Source organism: Hordeum vulgare, chromosome 4H, assembly GCF_904849725.1.
Source record: "Hordeum vulgare subsp. vulgare chromosome 4H, MorexV3_pseudomolecules_assembly, whole genome shotgun sequence".
Lineage (NCBI taxonomy): Eukaryota > Viridiplantae > Streptophyta > Magnoliopsida > Poales > Poaceae > Hordeum > Hordeum vulgare.
The window spans coordinates 223,808,678-223,817,538 of record NC_058521.1 but is presented as its reverse complement, the minus strand read 5'-3'; positions in this window follow the sequence as shown (position 1 = coordinate 223,817,538).

Genomic DNA, 8,861 nt, shown 5'->3' with positions numbered 1-8,861 from the left:
CGCTCACCCCGAGCGTCTCGTCGCTGGTCCTCTTCGCCTTTACGTCGCGGGATGCATGGACGGCGCTCCACACCAGCTTTGCCTCTCAGTCTCATGCTCGTGCTCATGCTATCCGCACTGAGCTCGGCGAGATGAAGCTCCATGATAGCAGCATCACGGACTACTTCAACAAGATGACTGGCCTCTCCGACACGCTGGCCTCCATTGGCCAGCCGCTTCGCCCCGAGGACTTCACCACCTACATCCTGAACGGCCTCGACGACGACTATGATAATCTCATTGAGAACATCAATGGTCGCGACGTTCCCCTTCAGCCTCGTGAGCTCTACTCACGCCTCCTCGGCCGCGAACAACGCATCAAAGCGTGCCATGCCTCCCCGAGCTTCTCCGCCGCCAACGCCGCAGCCCGCGGCAAACCTCAGAAGCCGCCAGCTGGCGGCAAGCCGGCGACCGCCCCTCAGCAGCAGCCCCGCGCCGCTACGCCTTCCATCACTGGTGGGGGTCGCCCGCGCGCCGTATGCCCCTGTTGCGGCGCTCAGCAAGCTTGCCAACTGTGCGGTCTTGAGGGTCACATCGCCTCACGCTGCCATCGACGCTTCAAAAAGGACTTCCTTGGCATTGGAAACAATGGCAAAGGCAATGACAAGCTGGAGGCCGCTGCTGTGGCGGGCACCGAGCACGGGCACACTCCGTCCTTCTCCATTGATCAGGCATGGTACATGGACACGAGAGCTACCAATCACCTGACGAGTGAGATGGGCAAGCTCTCCACCCAGGAGCCATACCGCGGTCATGATCAGGTTCACACCGCCAACAGAGCAGGTATGCGCATCTCACATCTTGGTCAGGCCGCTCTTCTTACACACAATTCCAGAAAACTGCACCTTCGTAATGTTCTTCGTGTTCCTTCTGCTACACGTAGTCTGTTATCTGTTCCTCAGCTTACTCGTGATAATCCTGTCTTCGCTGAATTTCACCCTTTCTTCTTTTATATTAAGGATCGGGACACGAGATCCGTTCTGCTTAGAGGTCGTCTTCGCCATGGCCTTTATTCGCTTGATGCGCCACCTGCACCTCCTGCGCCGCATCCCCCCCAGGTGTTCACTGGTGTTCGCGTGTCGTCTTCACACTGGCATGCGCACCTTGGTCATCCTGCTGCTCCCATAGTTCGTCATGTCCTGCATCATCATGACCTTCCAGTTGTGTCCAATAAAATTGCTGAAACTGTCTGTGCTGCCTGTCAGCAAGGCAAGAGTCATCAGCTTCCGTTTTCTGAGTCTAGTCGTGTCGTTAAACAGGCTCTTGAGCTAGTGTTTTCTGATGTATGGGGTCATGCTCAAACGTCTGTCAGTGGCCATAATTATTATGTCAGTTTTATTGATGCTTACAGTCGGTTTACGTGGCTTTATCTTATCAAGCGTAAATCTGATGTGTTCGATGTTTTCATTCAGTTTCAAGCACATGTTGAGCGTCTCCTTAAGCATAAGATTCTTAATGTTCAGTCGGATTGGGGGGGGGGGTGAATATCATCATCTCAATTTGTTCTTTAATAAGCTTGGGATCTCGCACCGTGTGTCTTGTCCTCATACACATCAGCAGAATGGCGCCGCTGAACGTAAGCATCGCCATCTTGTAGAAACTGGCCTTACTTTACTAGCTCAAGCCTCCGTTCCGTTTCGGTTTTGGAGTGATGCTTTCTCCACAGCCTGGTTTTTAATAAATAGGCTTCCTTCACGACTCTTGCAAATGAAAACTCCTCTTGAACTCTTGCTCAATGAACTCCCAGACTACACTTTCTTAAAGGTTTTTGGATGTGCATGTTGGCCTCACCTTCGTCCGTACAATAAACATAAGCTAGAGTTTCGGTCTAAAAAGTGTGTTTTTCTTGGGTACGGTTCCCTTCATAAAGGGTACAAGTTCTTTCACATTCCCACCAATCGCGTTTACATATCTCGTGATGTCGTGTTTGATGAGAACATGTTCCTTTTTGCTGCACTTCCGAACAACTCTACTAATCCTACACCACCTGTGCACTCCGCTTTACCTTCGCCTGATCAATTTGTAGACGTTGCATATGCTCCTATGTTCCTCCCTAACCATGCTGCAGGTATTGGACGTTGTTCTCGCCTTGAGCTTCTGGATGATCAGCCGACCAAAGTCGATCACGCTGGCGTCGTCGATCCCGTGCATGGCGCATGCATGCCAGGTCGCGCCCGCCAGCCCGCTGCCGTGCCGCCCGTGGCGGTCACGCGTGTGCCGGCCTCGCCTGTGCCGGCCTCCCCCGCGCCAACTTCTCCAGGAACAGCTTCGCCCGAGATGGGCTTGCCCGGCCCAGCCTCCCCGGCCACCTCCTCGTCGCCTGGCCCCGTGGCCAGCTCTGCCCCGGCTCCGAGCGGGCCGGCCTCGCTAGCGACGGACGCTGGCGCAGCATCGCCAAACACCGCCTCGCCTGCGTCTGGCTCGATGTCGTCACCAGCCTTGTCGCCACCAGCGTCACCTACTGTTGTGGCTCTTCGCCGTCGTACACGCAGTCAGGCTGGCATCTTTCGTCCAAAGAAGCGCACTGATGGGACTGTTGCATGGATTGCTGCCTGTGTTGCCCATGTCGTTGCTGATCCCACTGCTGAGCCTCGACACTTTCAGGCTGCTCTCAGTATTCCACATTGGCGCGCTGCTATGGAGGAGGAATTTCAAGCTCTCCTGAAGAATGATACTTGGCGACTCGTTCCTCCTGTTTCTAGGGTCAAAATTATTGATTCCAGGTGGGTCTTCAAGGTCAAGAAGCATGCTGATGGTTCCATTGAACGCTACAAGGCACTGTTAGTTGCTAAGGGCTTCAAACAGAGGTATGGTCTTGATTATGAAGACACGTTCAGTCCAATCATCAAGCCTACTACCATTCGTTTGCTGCTTTCTTTGGCTGTTACTCGCGGATAGTCTCTCCGTCAGCTTGATGTGCAGAACGCCTTTCTGCATGGAGTTCTAGAGGAGGAGGTTTATATGCGTCAGCCACCTGGTTTTGTTGATCCTGCACGTCCTCAGCATCTCTGTCGCTTGGTGAAGACTCTCTATGGACTGAAGCAAGCTCCTCGTACATGGCATGCACACCTTGGCTCGGTTCTTCGAGCTCATGGTTTTGTTTCCTCCATGCTGATACATCACTATTCCTTCTGCAGCGTCCTGAGGTGACGATGTACATGCTGGTCTATCTGGATGATATCATCCTCATTAGCTCGTCTGATGCTGCTGCCGAGCGTCTTGTTTCTTCGCTGAGTGGAGCTTTTGCTGTCAAGGATTTGGGTGCTTTACACTATTTCCTTGGCTTGGAGGTCTCACGGTCTTCTGCTGGGTTGAATCTCACTCAGCATAAGTACTCTCTCGACTTGCTGCGCCGTGCTAGTATGTTGAAGTGCAAGCATGCTACCACTCCTATGTCTCCCATTGATCGGTTGTCTGCGCTTGATGGAGACCCTCTTTCGCCTGATGATGCTACTGAGCACAGCAGCCTCGTTGGTGGTCTGCAATACCTCACTATCACCAGACCAGATGTCTCTTATGCAGTCAACCGTGTATGTTAGTATCTTCATGCACCCAGGACGTCTCATTGGTCAGCTGTGAAGCGGATTCTGCGCTATGTCTGTCTGACCGCCTCGTATGGCTTGCTCCTTAAGCCTGCTACATATTGTGAGATATCGGCCTTCTCAGATGCAGATTGGGCTGGTAGTCCTCATGACAGGCGATCCACGGGGGGCTATGCAGTATTCTTTGGTCCTAATTTGATCGCCTGGAATGCTTGCAAGCAAGCTACAGTATCTCGCAGTAGTACTAAAGCTGAATACAAGGCGGTTGCTAATGCCACAGCTGAGCTCATATGGGTACAGTCGTTGTTGAGAGAGTTGAGAGTCTCTCAAGATCAGTCTCCGATACTTTGGTGTGACAACATCGGTGCTACATACCTCTCATCGAATCCGGTATTCCATGCCCGAACAAAACACATTGAAGTTGACTATCACTTTGTCAGGGAACGTGTTGCACAGAAGCTACTCCGTAGCAAGTTCATCTCTTCCAAGGATCAACTTGCTGACATCTTCACGAAGCGTCTTTCACAGCCTCAGTTTGTAGGATGTAGGCACAATCTTAACTTGCTTTGTACTTCAGGCCACAGTTAAGATCGAGGGAGGGTGTTAGACTGTATATACGTAGCATGTCTATATATAACTGTATATGACTTGTACTGTACCTCTTGGTACCTCTATATAATGAGATAGCCGCACCCACGTTTAGGGTGTCGTGCAGTTCCCCAAACACATTGTTTAACATGCAGGATCCGTAGCCGGCATTGCATAGGTAGGTCCTTCCCATTCTTCCTCGCGTGGATCCACCCTCTCCTCCTCATCTTTTTCTCCTATCCACCCCTTTCCTGCAGGTTAACATGGTGTGGAGACGGCAACGACGGTAGGAGGGAATCGGCCTTGCCCAGCTCGAGGAGGAGGAGGACATCAGTAGTGTTTGGTGTCCTCATGATATGGGGACATCTCCTGTTTGGACGGCACCTCGTCGACTGAGTCACCGACGACGAACACTCGGCCAAAGACAGGCCAACTCCATGAGGCAGGGGTATGCAGTGTGTCGGCGTCCTTGGTTGGACGACGAGCTGGTCATGGTTGGACGGGCGCGACGGGACATGTCTGCTGCTTGAGGAGGTACTTTGACAATCTCTGATTGATGCCAAAGTGATTACTTCAGGACCCATCCTTGTCTGTTTGATTCATTTTTAAGAGAGTTTTTCGTTCCTATAACTTATGCTTAGATTGCTTTGTTAGGCCCGACTAATCGACTAGATGGAGATCGCACAGGCTCGCGGCTATGGTTGTATATGCTTCAATAACCACAATTTGTTGCCCAAATGTTTCCTCAGATCTTCAACTATTGCTGCAGGAGCGCATGCATAGAAGAAGGTCAATTTCTTAATGTTGCATCTCGTTCTTGTTCTGACTCACTGATCAAAAAAGCAACCAAACCTTTCTCCTTCACTCCCCGCTAGTAAGTCCCAAAATAAACTAAACAAAAGTTTGGGAAGCAAACTAATTCCACTTCCCAATATCCATCTCCCTCCGTCCTCTACATCTCCTACTGCTCTCCCCGTTATTTGCCAGACAAGTTGTACATGAAGTACTCTATTTGGTGGTTGCCTGAAGCAAAGAACCATTGGAATTTCAATTGGTTAGGAGAGTGGTTTGATTGCTCTTCTGTTTATTAGTCCCAATTGGTTGCATCAGCCATGTGTGCCACGGAATTAGCTTGATCTAGTTTCTAGTGTAGCTAGCTGGACTATGCAGTTATCTAATTAGAATTCGGAACTAGCAATTTGGTAGTTGCAACAAATCAGGGATTCAGTATAAAGCTTGAAGGTTTTCTTATGTATTCGAGCTTGCTCTCCTTAATATAGGGACATCTTTCCTCCAAAATAATATAGTGATAGCTCTGCAAATCGGAGAAAAAATGTTGGCTCCAAGTTCTTCCATTGTCCTATCCAAATTGTAATATCTTGATGACATGAATAATGATCTAAGAATCCGGATTCTGATTTTAAGGAGTACAGAAAAAATTCAAATAAACTTATGTATTCAAATAAAATTCAAAAGAAATTCCAGTGTACTTTTTACCATTTCCTGTTGTATATCTGGTCCCATGTGTTTGTCGGTGTTCTGTCAAAGCAATTTTCTTCTGTGTATATGTATGCATATAGTATATAGCTTAGTTAGCTGCTGAAGTGCTGCTAGTGGGTTTAGCTACTCTACTGCTCAGGCTTATCTGAATATAGACGTACCATTACTTAATAGTGCTTCTAGTTGATTCCTGTTTTTCAAACCACTTTAATTTTGATGCTCCAAAGTTACAGAGTTAGTGAGATTTGGTTTCTTGTACCTAGACGAGCCAGATTTAACTGAATTTGTGGTGGTACAGAAAAAAATGTTTATGTTCTTGTTGTCTATGTTTCTCACTTCAACTGAGTTTGTTTCTTTTTTGTGTAAGTACATTCTACCATCTAAAAAAGCAAGTTGTGTCTCCCCTTGGCATTTGCAACAGATATGGGATAGTAATTCACAATGGAAAGAGCCATGTTTGGAGGTAAATTTCTTTTGTTTTCCCTTACAGAACAAAGTGCAACAACCTAGAGTATAGTTTTGGGAGAACAACAGACAATTATTGTTCTCTGATTTTCTTAAATGAGTGTGGGGTCGTTACTTGCCATGAGTGATATCTTCCATTTATATTTGTTTTGATACGTAAAATTACACTCAGTAGATGTGTCACAATCACTGAGTATTTTTATTTGTATGCCTTGCGTGAATAGCTTTAGATATCCTTAACATGAAATGCCAAAAATTTGTAGATGGTGCCCTCTTCTCCAACTATGTATATAGGCGGCGGCAACAAACGGAGCAGCACCAGAACAACCCATCCCCCAGCCTCTTTCTAGGGAAGTTGACCATCAGTGGCACCAACACAATCACTGGCCAGGCAGATCGTGTCCGGGGTGATGGAGCAGCCATGGGTACAGAGTCGATGCTTCGCTGCATATCTCCGTGTGGGGCAACAATGGTACTATGAAGAGGATGCGGTCCCAGGTCAATCTAAAATCTTCCTGTGATAAAATTTTATTATCTTTGATCCACAATAAAGTTAATTAAGAGATTCAATGATAAGTTAAAATATCCCTGAATTTTTTGTACACAAATGGTTAGGACTAGTTGCATGCATGTGTCTTCACTGTTTCTATTATAACTGCACGTATGTATGTATCTCCACTGTTTCTATTCTAATAAGAGGTGAAACACATTTTTGATTGATATGGGATATATATGTATGTATGTAGGATTTTTTTATTTTGGGTCTAGCCTTGATTTATTTGTCCTTACCTACTCGACCAGTTGCCTTTTTGCAGCTTTTTTCCATGCGATTATTATTGGTCAACAGAAGATTGTCAAAATGGTTGCTCGAGGAGATATGTTAACGCATGGATCCTCAGTTTGCAGGAATATTAATGTAATCAGGTATACTCGACATGTGGTGCTTCCTTCGATTTTAAATTATGTTGCTCTATCAACTTGATGACAGTTTATGATGCATTGCCTTCATATAATGATATAGCTTCGAAGGCATATTACCATGTTACTTAAGATTCTGTAGTATGAAGATATTTGCTAACTAAAATTTGTCCGACCATATGGCATGATTTGTTTATAAGCAGCAATAGTCGCTTATATGTTGAATGGTTCTGCCATGGTATGCTTTTTATGTTTACAAGACAAGTGTAATAACAGAAACTGAATTATCAATCTGGCCATTATCCCCAACTCGCAAAATGGAAGCTGAACTAAGAATAGTTTCCTGATAGTTACTGTATTAAAGTTATGTTCTTTAAAAACATTTTTGTGTTTATTAAATTAATCACTTCATTTCTTAATTTTAGAAAATTGACAAAAAATATAGATGAGCTTTCCCACTAGCGCGGCGTGCGCCGTGCTTTTTCGACGCTAGTGTTTGATTAATAGACCAGCCTTTTGGTGGGGTACAAAAACTCATATGACACTTGTTGGTCAAAGAGCCTGTCGAAGTTATTTTAGCTTCATGGTAAATTTGGTGTGCTGGTTCGGTTCCTCGACTCTATGAACTAAAATTACCTCACAAGTTTATGGTGTGTTTCCCTTGAAAAAAGTGCAGGGTGGTTCTGGTCTGTGAGTAGTTTTCCACTCCACTTCATAAGTCATAACTAGATGAATGAGAAAACAATTTTGTACTGTTTTATCATTGGTTATCGTCTGTGCAATTTTACTAGTTTCCTTGGTCTGAAAGCCTTACCATCATTTTCTTCTTGCACGCGGCAATGGCAAGAGCATATTGTGCAGAGGAAGAGGATGAGAAGAAACTTTGTGATTCTCATCCAATCTTCATGCAACTCTCTTTATGTGTGATTGTGCTCTTTTTGGATCCTTTTTCTGTGCGCTTGCAGTTGCATAAGTATTATGTTGTGCACATGTAAAATTATTTTGATGTGCCCTTGTTAGGCGTTGAACCTTAATGCATGGAGTCGGTGGATGATGTATTGTATTTGATGTGATATGCTACTGAAATAAAATATACATTTTATTTGCAACTTTTATTCTATTGTACTTATTTTTAGTGGGCCTATCCTGAGATATGTGTGCTCCTAGCAAAAAAATGCTTTAACCCAAACAAATAAGACATTTTCGATAGTAAAATAGGTATTGGGCCAGGCCTATGTAGGCTAGATTGGTGGACATGGATCTGAAATTTATGATGATTCCATTTGGTCACTAGCAATGCCACGTCAGCTTGGCCACGTCAGATCCTACGTGGCTCACACAAATGGGTAATGTCCAAACCAAAATTTTGGTCGATAGAGACCTATGACCAAAATTTTAGAAAGGTTAGGTTTGTTCATTCTTGACGGCCAACTGTTGACGTTGTAAATTTGGTCAAAAAAAGGTCAATAAACGACAACAATGACGAATCAATGACCAATATAGGGAGTTATAATTGACCTTATTTCTGGTAGTGAGATATCAATGTGAATGAGTAGGGATTACCATACAAGAGATGCACTAGAGCTATAAGTATGTGAAAGCTCAAAAGGAAAACTAGTGGGTGTGCATCCAACTTGCTTGCTCACGAAGACCTAGGGCAATTTTGTGGAAGCGCATCATTGGAATATACAAGCCAAGTTATATAATGAAGATTCCCACTAGCATATGGTCATTACACTTTTATTTACTCACAGCTCAAAATGATGATGACTCTATAGGAAATGCCTCCGGCAGTGTACCGGGATGTGC